Source organism: Catharus ustulatus, chromosome W, assembly GCF_009819885.2.
Source record: "Catharus ustulatus isolate bCatUst1 chromosome W, bCatUst1.pri.v2, whole genome shotgun sequence".
In the NCBI taxonomy this organism is placed as follows: Eukaryota; Metazoa; Chordata; class Aves; order Passeriformes; family Turdidae; genus Catharus; species Catharus ustulatus.
The window spans coordinates 9,148,283-9,161,661 of record NC_046261.2 but is presented as its reverse complement, the minus strand read 5'-3'; the positions used below and the strand labels follow the sequence as shown (position 1 = coordinate 9,161,661).

Genomic DNA, 13,379 nt, shown 5'->3' with positions numbered 1-13,379 from the left:
TGATGCTTGCACAAATGGAGTAGATGAAAGGTGAGGTCTAGCAAAACAAGGAAGTGCTAATTTGGGTCTCATTACCCTAACTGCTGCCTTGCCAGGCAGGCTGTAAAAATTCAATGATCTTTGAGACTTTTGGATCACTATCAAATTTGGTTGAAATTGATCAGAGCTTCAAAAGTTACTATTCAGAAATTATGACACAATTATTACATCTGTCAAATTTTATCAGGAAACCAAGTGCACTAGAGAAAAAGAAGATTAAATATGGAAAACAAGAACCAGAAAGGAAGGTTGAGAGAACAGGAAAAAGCAGGAAGAGATGCAGGCCAGGGATCCATACCTAAGAAAAACTGACACAGGTTTTCTTTCCATTAACATGACCATGTGAGATGTTACATAGTGATTCCAGTCATTATGAAAATACACCATGGGATCAATATAAACAAGAATACTGAATCCAAAGTAAAGCATGGACATGAGACACAGGAAAATCTACTTATTTCATTATATTTGTTTCAATCACTTTGTTGTAAATTGTTGATTTTTTGTTTTTATTATTTTTTCACTATAATCATGAATTGTATCCACTTTTATGTATAAGGAAAATGTGAGCTTGTTTGGACATGAGCAAGCTTGTCACTGCTTGCTACAAGTGCAACCTGACAACATGTTCGAGCCTTATCCAGACCTGGTGGAGGCTTGTAGCCACTGCTGCTTAGGCCCTAGCCAACATCTTCGGGCTTGCTCGGACTTGTACCCCAGCACAGTGGGCATGTTACAGCCCACCAAGAAACTGCCTATAAAAGGGGCAGAGACCAAAGGTGAGACGGACGTGTTGGTGGAGCGCAGACTCCCCACGTCCCCAGTGCTGCTTGCCTGTTCCTTATCAATGAACTAATAAATTGCCTTATTGATTGACCTACCTGAATTTGGTGAGTAATTTATAACAACCAGAATTAAATCTCAATAAGATCTTTCTGCAGTGGAAGGGAAAAAAGCCTACAAATCAGAGTACGAATGTGAGCTTCTACTATTAGTGGGGACATGAAAAAGCTTTAGACAATCATCGTCCAGAGTAGGTTCCTCCTTAGGCTACCTACAGGATCCTTTACCACTGGGAACTATTTAACATATATAGAAATCAAAGCAGGTACCTGTCCTGGTTCCTGCCAAGATCAGCAGGAGGGAGTGCAGCCAAGACATTGTGTTATTCATTACCACCTTACATCATTGCTAGAGGTAGGCAAAAGGGACTCTCTCAACTTCTGAGAAGGGCGTCCCTTTCAAATGGAACAAAGCATGGTGGGGTGAGGAACCCATCAGCCACTGTTCATTGTCACAGGGTCTATGGTGAATATTTTTGCATGTGAATCATTCTCTTTTTGCATACTTTAATTATTAACATTGTTGCTGTTAGTTTTCAGTTTTTTATCTCATTGTTTTTCCAGTAAATTGTTCATATCTCAACATGTGGCCTTTGCCTTATATGCCTCTAATTCTCCTCTCCAGCCACCTGCAGGGGGAAGGGGGGAGAAGGGGGGGAAGAGGGGAGAAGAAGCGAGTGGCAGTGTGGTTTGGAAAGTCTTGGTGTAAGAACTTAATTGGGAAGTACCATTCCTAAACCATGACAGCCTTTTTTGGTGCCCAATGTGCAGCACAAAGGGTTGAGATAACAACAGATCTGACCAGAGAAGGTTGGAAACTAATTTTATATAACCATTCGTTGTATTAGGTGTGGAGCCACTGGTCAAAATGTTGCTTGGTCTGTTCACGTGGGTGTGGTGCCTAACCCTGTGTATGTTCCTATATATGCTCCTTGTAGTGCTCTTTTTCACAGCAGGGAGAGGGATCAGGATTGCTTTGTTGCTGTAGTGTAGAATATCTGCTTATGACATGATAACATCAAGTGCAATGAGGGGTGTGTATTCAGTGTTGTTCTCCTGCCCTGGCCTTGGGTGCTACTGTTGGGAGTCCATTAATAATTGTACCCAGTCTCTGGGGGGGAAAAGGAGAGGATGGTTTTCCCCAGCTTTTAACCCCCTTTTCCTCCTTCAGGCCTGTTACAGCAGCTTTTGGGAATTTTAAATTCCCTTTGGATGTTAAGGAAAGCATGTTCTTGTCATGTCTGGCAGTTGTCCTCAGTGCAGTCCATACCATGTTTAGAGTTAAGAAAGAGGTTTCTTGGGAGGTTATTAAAAGATCTGCCCTGAGTGCAGATTTTTTTTTTTTTAATTCTCTACTTCAATGGTTTGGAAGTTCAGCCCTGAACAACTACAGAATCCTGATAAAGTGAAAGAATATTTTGCAAGGAGAATGCTGAGGCAACTCCAGAGAGAAGCAACTTATTGCAGTGTACTGGGCCCTGGCTACTATTTATCAGACACTGCTTGTCACTAGACAGCACCCTCAGAGAGAGGAGGAAGAAAGCAGACCAACAGGCACTGTGGCCACACAAACTGTAGCTGAACCAGAGGAACACTCGTATCGGTGGAAATTGCCCCTGTACAGAAGAAGAAATCCAAGAGTAAATCAGTTTGCATAGTGAGGAACAAAGAGGAAGCAGGGCCTTCACAACAGGAGGAAGAGGCAGGGCCAGAGATAATCATCTGATCCCTATCCCCAGGGGAGCTTTGAGATGTTCAAAAAGATTTCAGCCTCCAGTTGGGTGACCCCCTACTAACCTGGCTGCTCCAATGCTGGGATATTGTGGCCCACTATATGAAACTAGTGAAGCCAAGCAACTGGGATCCCTCTCCTGGGATGTGGGCATTGACAAGGCAATTGGGAAGATGACAAAAGCTCTCATCCTCTAGAGGTGACTCCTTTCAAGTGTGAAAGTTATTCTCTCAAGGACAATCTAATAGTGTGCCCAAGCAGGTGGAAAGCCATGCAGAAAAGTATCCAGTAATTGAGAGGATTAGCTGTGCTGGAGGTAATTTATAGGGATTTGAATAATGAACAGTCCCCTGTAGATCCAGACAAGGTCTAGTGTACACAATCCATGTGGCGGGAGTTTGTATGAAGCGCATGTTGTGGGTTGGCGAGGTTTAGAAATTTTTCCCATTATTATGTTAAGCTAGCCGGGATGGCTCTCCTATTAGCCGTTAAGAGCTGGAGACAAAGGACTAGCTGAAGCAACCTGATGGCTCCATTAGGGAAAGGTGGAGTCCTGCTTTTGTTTTCGGCAAGTAAGAGGACACTGGGGGTAGGAGAACTCTTACAGCTTGCCGGCCAAACTCGAGGAGAGAGGTTCCTTTTCTCCTGTTGGGATCAGGCTTCTTGGATTTGGACTGCTAAAGCTTCCTGCTTCCTCTGAACAACTGGGAACTGGGACGCCCACGGTGAGCAGAGTTCCTTCCTCACCCTTTCTTCCACCTGGGGCGGGGAGGCCACCTGGCCCCCTCCCCTGCCCCTGCAGCAGCCGCGACTGAGAAGCCGCCTGCCCTGCTCCATCGGAGAGCCATCGGTGACTGAAAAAAGGGACTGGGACTGAATTCTGTTCTGTTCTGTCACTGTTTTTTTTCTTTCATATAGCTGATGCTGTTTTTGTTTGTCTTATAAATATATCAGTAAAGAACTGTTATTCCCAACCTATACCTTTTTTGTGCCTGCGAGTTCCTGAATTTCCTTTTCCTGGTAATACTGTCCCTTTAAACCGGGACAGCGCACCATCATCATATGCCAATTCATTGTCATTGGTGTCAAAGAAAGAAGAAAAACTAACAGTCCTTGGGGTGAGTACCTGACTCCAGCAATATGAAGATCATAATTTTCCTCCCTAACGACCTGAACCTTGCCTGTGGAAAGACTGTTCAACACTGTGGACAGATTTGAAAGACTCAAGCAAGTTAAAGAAGAAATGTCCCATGCCACACCAGTACAGACCAGAGTCTCTGCTATTGGGAGCAAGCACCCTGCTGTGTGAGTCAGTCCACACCATGAGGTAACCTGTGGTTTAACCTCTGTGACCACAGAGAGGACATGAGGAAGTAGGATGGAAAACCCACCTCTGCCCGAGAAGCACGGATATGTGAGTTGAGAGGAAGAACAAACACCACAGGAAAATCTTGCAGGATAAATGCAGCTCTAGTTTCCACTGGGCAAGTCCTCAGACAGAACAAAGGGCTGATGTCACTTCTGATCCTTTTGAAGAGACCTCCAGGTGATATCTACAAGAAGTGAGCAACAAGTACCGTGACCAGAACTAGAAGGGCCCTGCCTCCAGCCAGTTGAAGGAAAGGGACAATTGGATCTACTGGACTGTGTGGATCCAATGGCCTAGCACATCAGACCCACAAGAGAATAAGGCTTTAATTGACACCAGTGCACAATGTATGCTGATGCCATTAAGATACATAGGAGTAGAATCCATCTCTATTTCTGGAGTGACAGGGTGTATTGGATCTGGCTGAGCTGGAGTTCATTTCCCCACAGCAGCCCTCACAGTGCTGTGCTTTGCATTGGTAGCTAGAAAAGTGTTAACACACCAGTGGTTTGGCTACTGCTGAGCAGTGCTGGCACAGCATCAGCACTGTCTCTCAACATTCTCCTCCCGCCCATTACCAAGTTGAGAGTAGGCAACATCTTGGGAGGGGACACAACCAGGTCACCTGACCTAAATTAACCAAATGGATATTCCATGCCATATGATGTCAGCTCAAATATAAAAGCTAAGGGAGGGAGGAAGAATGGTGGGCATTTGTTATTTCACAGTCTTTCCCCTCCAGAGAAAATGCTACATGTGCTGAAGCCCTGCTTTCTGGGAAGTGACTGAACATTGCTCGCTGATGGGAAGTAGAAATTAATTTTTTTCCCCTTTGCATGTGCAAACTTTCACCTTCCTTTTTTTTTCTTTAGTTACCTGCCTTATCTCAACCTACTCATTTTCCATCTTATTTTCTCGCCCATCTCACTGGGAAAAGGAATGATAGAGCAGCTTGGTGAGTACCTGGCACCCAGTCACGGTCAACCCACTACAGTTTGGGAACACATTAAGAGAAACGCATGTTCTGTGCTTTGTCCTGGCACTGATGGCCTTGTTATGCAGGGGGAGCTGTCTTCTGTCAATGAAGGAATACACCTCACTCTCCGAGATTGATGCAAATTGGTTTATAATGCAGGCTCCTATGGTCTTTGCTCATCCTCATGAAAGCTGTTTAATACTGTTAATAATATCAACTAATACTCTTGGTACACTCTGGAGTTCATGGAATCTGGCATCGTCCTGTTGTACGAGAAAAACTTTAGTTGAAGAGGTATTGAAATCTGCCCTGAGGCATCCATTTCCTGGGTGGCAGGGTGTCTGAAAGGATTTGGGCAGGTTCCTAGGGCAGTTATCACATCCCATTACCTGGAACTTTAAACCTGAACAGGTAACCAACCCTGACAAACTGAAGGGTCACCTGATAGAAGGGTGCCTTGACTATCCCAATGAAAACCAGCAGCTTCTAGCCCTGTACTGGGGCCTGGCCTGTGCGTACCAAGCCACAGCTCAGTACTCTCAGAAGACAGTCGTTGAGGCAGTGCTGGAGGCTAGGATTTTTCCGTTTTTTTTTTCTTACCCTCAGGGAATTTTGTCCCATCTGTTGCCTAAGAGATGGGAACGACTGGTACTTAAGAGAGACAAAAGAAGTGGCTATGGTGGGGGGAAGGGTGCAGCTGGCCACTCTCTTACCTGGGGGGCTTTGTTTTGGGAAGGACAGATACCTCGAGATTTTGTTGGGGGGTCAGGGACTGGGCTCAGCTTCTCGCTCTCTCGCTTTCAGATAGGAAGGGAGACGGCCGGGCTACAGATGCTGTGGGAAGAATTCACTGCCATCGCGGAGTTCTGTCTCTTACTGTTTCTACCATGAGTGAGGCTCTACTTGTAGGAGCAGCTGTTGAACTGGGATCTTATCGAACACTCGATCTCACTGGAAAGGACTCTACCACCTATTCGGGTGCCTCAGGGGAAAACCCGGGACCCCGAGCCCCAAGGGAGTGTTTCCGGGCTGTTTGTGGGAACCCGACTGCCGCTGCCCAGCCCCGCCCCGCCCCACTGTTTTTTGCCGCTGCATCGAGCTTTTTCGTTACACTTTAACCCAGCACCCCGTGCCCACCGGGACACTCCAAGGTTGCTGCTACGCCTGTGGAGTTTTCTGCTATATTTTGTTTGTCACTCCAGGTGTGCCCGCCTCTGCTGTTCCAGCCGCCGCTCTGAAGTTCCTGCTACAGTCCATTTCGCGATCCGGAGGGGCACTGAGACTGGCTGCCCCTGTGGCTTTGTAAAGGAAGCCCTTTTTATATTTCTATCTCTTCTGCCGGCTCGCTCGCCATTAACCAGATGAAAGTGGCTGAACTCGCGACACAGCGCCCCCTGCAGCCGCGGGGGAATATAGCACCTGCCCTGCCCCGACGGGACTCAACAGCGCCCCTGCCGGCTGTGACCGTAACTACACCAAAGGGGAAAGGGCTTGACAGCCGAGAGAAGGCTGTTCTTGGGTTTCTGGTTTTGTTTGTTGTTGCTGCCGTTGTTGTTGTTTGTGTGCCTTGTTATACATACATACATACATACATACATACATACATATATGTATGTATGTATATATATATACTGGTAAAGAACTGTTATTCCTTTTCCCATATCTTTGCCTAAAAGCCCCTTAATTTCAAAGTTCTAATAAAAGCCCCTTAATTTCAAAGTTCTAATAATTTGTAGGGATGGGGGTCATATTTTTCATTCCAAGGAAGGTTCCCGCCTTCCTTGGCAGACACCTGTCTTTCAAACCAAGACAAGCAGGACCCCAAACTTCATTTGAAGACACTATGGCTGAGATAGGGACTCAAACCACAGCAACTACAGTAATTGCCCCAGTAGTGAAAACAAAAAAAAAAAAAAATGGACAAGGCAAGTAAAAGGCTCATACCATCGATTAGTAATGGAAGAAGGAGAAGAAGGAGGAGGAGAAATAGGTCATTCAGCAAAGAAATCAAAAGGAGTGAAGCAAATCAAGCAGGAAACCAAAGTTACTCAGAAGGATTACAGCTGCCAGCCAGGTGAGCGGATTTCTGCCTAGCTGCTTCAATGATGGGTAATGGGGCTGACACTCAGCAATTAAAACATCATGAAGCCAAACAGCTGGGATCCCTTGTTAGAGATCAGGAAATTAAAGAGGAATGGGAAAAGAAGGAATTTGCAGCCTCTGGAGACAGGTCCTCTCAACCATGAGGGAAAGATATCCATTTAAGGAAGATCTTGTGAACTCCCCAGGGAAGTGGACCAGTGCAGATCAAGGTATCCAGTACTTGAGAGAATTAGCAGTGCTGGAAGTCATCTGTAGTAATCTAAAGACTGATAACGTACCTAAAGATCCAGAGAGTGTCCCTTGAACAATGGCTCTGTAGAGGAAGGTGGTTCAAAGTGTCCCTGCATCATATTCCAGCAGCTTGGTAGCAATGCATTACCCACAAATGGATACACCAACTGTAGAGATGCCATCCTCCTAGCTCCAAAATGTAGGGTAGCATTGATTACACAATGAGCCCAAATGGGAAAAACAAATTTTCTCAGGAATCCTGGAAAAGATTATGGACTGGCCAGAAGGCAGAGATTTTGGAGCATTGTCTGAGAGGGTGAGTCATGCCCAAAAGCACCACCATATAAGTTACCAGAAAACAAAAGAAGCTATGCTTTATTTACTGATGGATCCTGCCATGTGATAGGAAACCATCAGAGGTGGCAAGCTGCTGTGTGGGGTCCCACATGAGTCATTGAGGCTGCTGAAGGATAAAGGCAAGCAAATTTGCAGAAGTGAAAAAGTGAAAGCCATCCAACTAGCCCTAGAAATTGCTGAATGACAAAAGTGGACTGTACTCTATACTGACTCCTGGATGGTGGCTAATTCCCCATGGGAGTGGCTGCAGCAATGGAAGACCAATTGGCAACACAGGGGTAAACCCATCTGGGCTGCTGCACTGTGGCAGGACATCACTGCACAGGTAGGAAACATGGCTCTGAAGGTACGTCATGTAGATACTCAGGTGCCCAAAAGTTGGGCCACTGAAGAACATCAGAACAATGAACAGCTAGATAAGGCTGCTAAGATTGGCATAGGTCAGGTAGACTTGGACTACGAATGGAAGGGTGAGCTATTTATAGCCCGATGGGCCCATGAAACATCAGGACAACTAGGAAGGGATGCACCATACAGATGAGCTTGCAATCGAGGGGTGGGCCTGACCATGGAGGCCATCACACAGGTTATTTATTCACAAATGTGAAACATGCTGCAATCAAGTGAGCCACCTGGACTTCAGCAAAGCCTTTGACACTATCTCACACAGCATACTCCTAGAAAAGCTGGCAGCTCATGACTTGGACAGGTGCACTCTTCACTGGGTTAAGAAGTGGCTGGACAGCTGGGCCCAGAGAGTGGTGATGAATGATGATCTGGTTGGCAGTCAGTCACTAATAGAATCCCCCAGAGATCTGTGTTGGGCCCACTCCTGTTCAATATCTTTAATGATGATCTTGATGAGGGGATTGAGTCTACCATTAGCAAATTTGCAGATGACACCAAGTTGGGTGTGAGTGTCAATCTGCTGGAGGGTAGGAGGGCTCTGTAGAGGGACCTGGACAAGCTGCATAGATAGGCTGAATCCAACAATATGAGGTTTAACAAGACCAAGTGTCGAGCCCTGCACTTAGGCCACAACAACCCCCTGCAGCACTACAGGTTGGGAACAGAGTGGCCCAACAGCAGCCAGGCAGAAAGGGACCTAAGGGTACTAGTTGACAGCAGACTGAAAATGAGCCAGCAGTGTGCCCATGTGGCCAAGGCCAATGGCATCCTGGCCTGTATCAGGAAGAGTGTGGCCAGCAGAACCAGGGAAGTCATTCTTCCTCATTATCCCTCTCTACTCGGCACTGGTGAGGGCACACCTTGAGTACTGTGTCCAGATCTGGGCCCCTCAATTTAGGAAGGATGTTGAGATGCTCAAATGCATCCAGAGAAGGGCAACAAGGCTGGTGAAGGGTCTGGAACACAAGCCCCATGAGGAGCCACTAAGGGAGCTGGGGTTTAGCCCAGAGAAAAGGAGGCTCAGGGGAGGCCTTATCACTTTCTACAACTTCCTGAAAGGAGGTTGTAGCCAGGTGGGGGTTGGTCTCTTCTCCCAGGAAACCAGCGACAGGACAAGAGGACTCAGTCTTGAGCTGCACCAGGGGAAGTTTAGGCTGGACATTAGAAGATGTTCTTTACAGAGAGTTATTGGGCATTGGAATGGGCTGCCCAGGGAGGTGACAGAGTCACTGTCCCTAAAGATGTTTAAGAAAAGATTGGATGTGGCACTTAGTACCATGGTCTAGTTGACAAGGTGGGGTTAGGTCATAGGTTGGACCTGATGATCTCAAAGGTCTTTTCCAACCTAGGTGATTCATGATTCTGTAAATTCTCCTTGGAAAAGAGGGTGGTGGCTGGGTTTCTGATACAGTGAGGCCTGGCAAATTGACTACATTGGACCATTGCCATGAAAACTTCAAGGCAAGAGCTACATACCATGGTAGATGCAACGACTGCCTGGCTGGAAACATACCCTGTAAACCGTACCACTGCTCAAAACACTATCTTAGGCCTTGAGAGACACATTTTGTGGTGACATGGTACCCCAGAGTAAATTGAATCAGACAATGGGACTCAAAATAACCTTATAAACTCTTGGGCAAAGAAATATGGTATTGAGTGGATATATGCCCTCCCTTATCACCTGTAAGAGTTGGTCCGAAGATTGCCTGATTCTGCCTCACAATCATCGTCAGTGACTGAGACCTTGAGACCCCCACCACTCGTTCCGGGCCGGAGCCGCTGAAGCTATGCCAAGGCGGATGTTCTAATGAACTGAGTCTGGTTGTGTGCTGCATCGTTATGGTGCGCTGTGCCCTAGCAGGTGCAGGCTGAACCATACTTTCTGCAGCTGAATCAACAGGCCTCACTCTCACAATGGTCCATAAATCTTCCCACCTTTTGGCCAGCGGCCCCTCACCTCGAAATGGACTATAAAATTATCACCCTCAGAAGAGACCTTTGGAGACTTCTTTCTCCCCATGGATGGAAGACATCGCCGGATGACCTGAGGACTTCTCATCTGTTGGTAGCTATTCCCCCCTATTCTCTCTCTCTCTCGCTCTCTCTCTGTCTCTGTCCCTCTCTCTCTCGCTCTCTCTCTGTCTCTCTGTCCCTCTGTCTCTTTCTCTGCCTCTGTCTTTGTCTCTCTCTGTCTCTCCCTCTCTCTCGCTCTCTCTCTACTTCGTCATCTTTTTATCTCTCTCCTTCTCACCATTACCCCAAAACTGAATTGTTGGCCCTCAATAAATTGCTTTGCTGCTCGTTGCTGAACAAAACCTTAGTCTCTTGCTGTTGTCCTTTGCACCTCGCGGTCGAACGAACCATCACGATCCCCGCTCAGGTTGTGCGGACCGTGACATCACCCACAATCCTTATGGAAAGATTGAGAGGTATAATGGATTATTGAAGACTATGTTAAGAGCATTAGGTAATGGGGCATGGAAGCACTGGGATATAAATATAGCTGGAAGCACTGGGATATAAATATAGCTGAAGCCACTTGGCTGGTCAACACTAGGGGATCTGCTAACCCCTGGCCCTGCCCACACAAAATCCCTACACACTGTGGGAGGAGATAAGGTCCCCACACTATGCATATAGAAGTGGCTGGGGAAGTTGGCGTGGATTTCTACTCCCATGAGAAATGGCAAACCCATTAGTGGGATTGTCTTTGCCCAAGCACCAGGGTGTACTTGGTGGGTAATGCAGAAGGATGGGGAGACCTGGGGTGTGCCTCAAGACAATTTAACCTTGGGGGAAAAATAATCTGTGTGAGTTTTATGTTGCAGGAAGTAAAGTAGCAGGGATGACATTAACTGACAAAGAATGAATTTTGTGAGGAGCAAGGAGAATGCGATGACAACCCAAGGTGGGCTGGTGCCAGTGCCCAATGATCAATTGTGCTGCTTCTCCTGTCCTGACCACCCATCCTGATGGACTAGAGCCCAAGTCATGGACCTGGAGGGGTGGAAGAAGCCCATGAAAAGGGGAAATAATATCTATCTGTGAAAGGACAGGGTATAGTAGTTAATGAAAATGTACAAATCTCTGTGTTGGATACAGAGATGGTTTAAGAATGTAGTTTAAGTTGTATGTGTAGGTAAGAAGGGATTCCAGTAATAAGAAATAAATACAAAGGATCAGCTAGACGATAAATATATATATATAAATTATGTGAGTTCTGAGTATGATGCAAATGCTATGGAAAAATGGGTAGAGATTGCATTGGGTCCTGCTGAGCTGGAGTTCGCTTCCCCCTAGCAGCCCTCACAGGGCTGTGCTTTGCATTAGGAGCTGTAAAGGTGTTAACACACCAGTCTTTTGGCTACTACTGAGCAGCACTAGCACAGCATCAGCACTGTCTCTCAGCCTTCCTTCCCCATCAAGGGGCTGGGGGCAGCCAAGATCCTGGGTGGGGACACAACTAGACCAGCTGAAGCAAACTGAGCAAAGGGTATTCCATACCATATGATATCAGCTCAGATATAAAAGCTACGGGAGGGAGGAGGAACTATAGGGTATTCGTTATTCTACAACATTCACCTTCTGGAGCAACTGCTACACATGCTGAAGCCCTGTTTCCTGGAAAGTGTCTGAATATTACTCACTAATGGGAAATAGAGAATAATTTTTTTTTTCCTTTTGCTTATGCGTGCACAAACTTTCACTTCTTTTGCTTTAGTAAACTGCCTTATCTCAACCTGTCACAGCATAGCCACTCTGTAGCTGGGCAAATAATTCAGCCATAAATAACAAACCCAGTTTGGCCAGCCTGGTTCAATAAACAGGTCCCTGGGTGAACAATGATAGGATATATTCAAACCCAAACAGGGACTTCACCCAATCATGTTCCATCCTAAGCTGCAGACTTCTCACTGGTCAGAGAGCCAATCAATCAGCTGTCTAAGCCCAAGAAATTCAAACCCCCTATAAAAAGGGGCGGCCATAATAAACTCAGTGCTGTTTGTTGAGGACCCTTGGTAAGTTTGTGTCGTCTCTGTCTCCAACCAGCGACCCCGTCATAACATATGGTAACCATCGAAGTGATCCGACTCAGCCATTTCCCTTGAGTAGAACGGGGGGGAGACAGACCGGCATGCAGGGACAACCGTCGGAAAAAGCAGCGAAAAAAGCTGATTAAAAATTAGAGGCGTGCAAGGAGAGCCGTCCAATATACAGTGAGCAGAGCTGTTTGCGGTAGAAAGCCGTGGAAAAAATCTGGATTTCCTTTGCATATACCCCTCTTTAAATAGAAGAAAAACCCCACTGAAGATATGGGTGAATGTGTCTCCGTGGAGGAACATCCAGCAAGTAAGGTATGGATTGATTTTCTACAAGAATGGGATGTAGATTATGAAAAAGAGACTTTTTAGACTTAATATAATGGACTAAAAACCAGGGGTAAGAACCAACTAAAGAGACTGCCTAAGTATGAGTATCTGGACGCGGACTGGGAAATATATAATAGATGCCGCTTCAAAAGGCGATCAAAGCGCAGTTAGAGTTCTAAGACCCTGGAGGCTCATCTTGAATTTGCTAAGGCAGATAAAAACCGACATGCGTTGAGGGGCCCCGCTGGGTGTCGGAGCGGAGGGTGATAGCGAGACCCAGGCGGGAGGTAGTGAGCTAAATTGCACAACCGAGCCACGTGGCACGGCAGCAGCCAGCATGGCCCCAGCATGCAGCACAGCGCCAGTGGCATGCACAGCCCTGGCGGGGAGCCAGCCCACGGCCACCGGACAGGCTCTGCTGAGCCGTGAATCCTTGGCAGCCAACGGAGAAAAGCCCGTGTTGCAGGGATGCCGCATGGGGCTGGAACGCCCCGTGCCCACGCAACGGGGCTGCTGTGCCGAGCCGGAGCGCCTCATGCTGTCCCGCACCGCCCCGCGCCACCATGTTGGGCGAGTACCTCGGGCCTCACCGTCATGCCATGTGGCCTCCGGGACCACCACCCCCCTTGCCTGCACCGAACGTGTACACGCAGCTTGCGCCGGAGCCGACTATACCCCTTGTTGCCGTGGAAACGCCCGGACCACTCCTACCCAGAGCTGATTGGCCAGGCTGCCAAGCCCTGCCTACAGCCCCGCCTCCGATGGCCACACCTGCCTTCTGCTGCCGCACGGGGGCGGACCTCGATGAGATGTTACTACGGGTGCCCGGATGTCGAGCTCACATCACTCCTGGAAATGCACCAGAACCAGGAAGTCCCGGCACAATGATGCCGAGCCCCAGTCCCGCTCCTACCGCTGCCACAGCTTCAACGCATCTGCAGCCAAAGCT

General features: G+C 47.3%; 1 protein-coding gene across 5 annotated transcripts in view; it reads right to left on the bottom strand.

Annotated features, from left to right (window-relative positions):
• LOC117005078 (transportin-1-like) overlaps positions 1 to 13,379 on the bottom strand; it is a 189,411-nt gene that overhangs the window by 150,013 nt on the left and 26,019 nt on the right. Inside the window, exon 1 of one of the 5 annotated variants that reach the window (XM_033076328.2) lies at positions 13,009 to 13,233. The exons of 3 other annotated variants lie outside the window; for them this stretch is intronic. The gene's annotated coding sequence lies outside the window, so the exon portion shown is untranslated. Of the gene's footprint in view, positions 1 to 13,008; positions 13,234 to 13,379 lie in introns of those variants that run through there. One more of the 5 variants, XM_033076329.1, reaches the window with a different exon arrangement.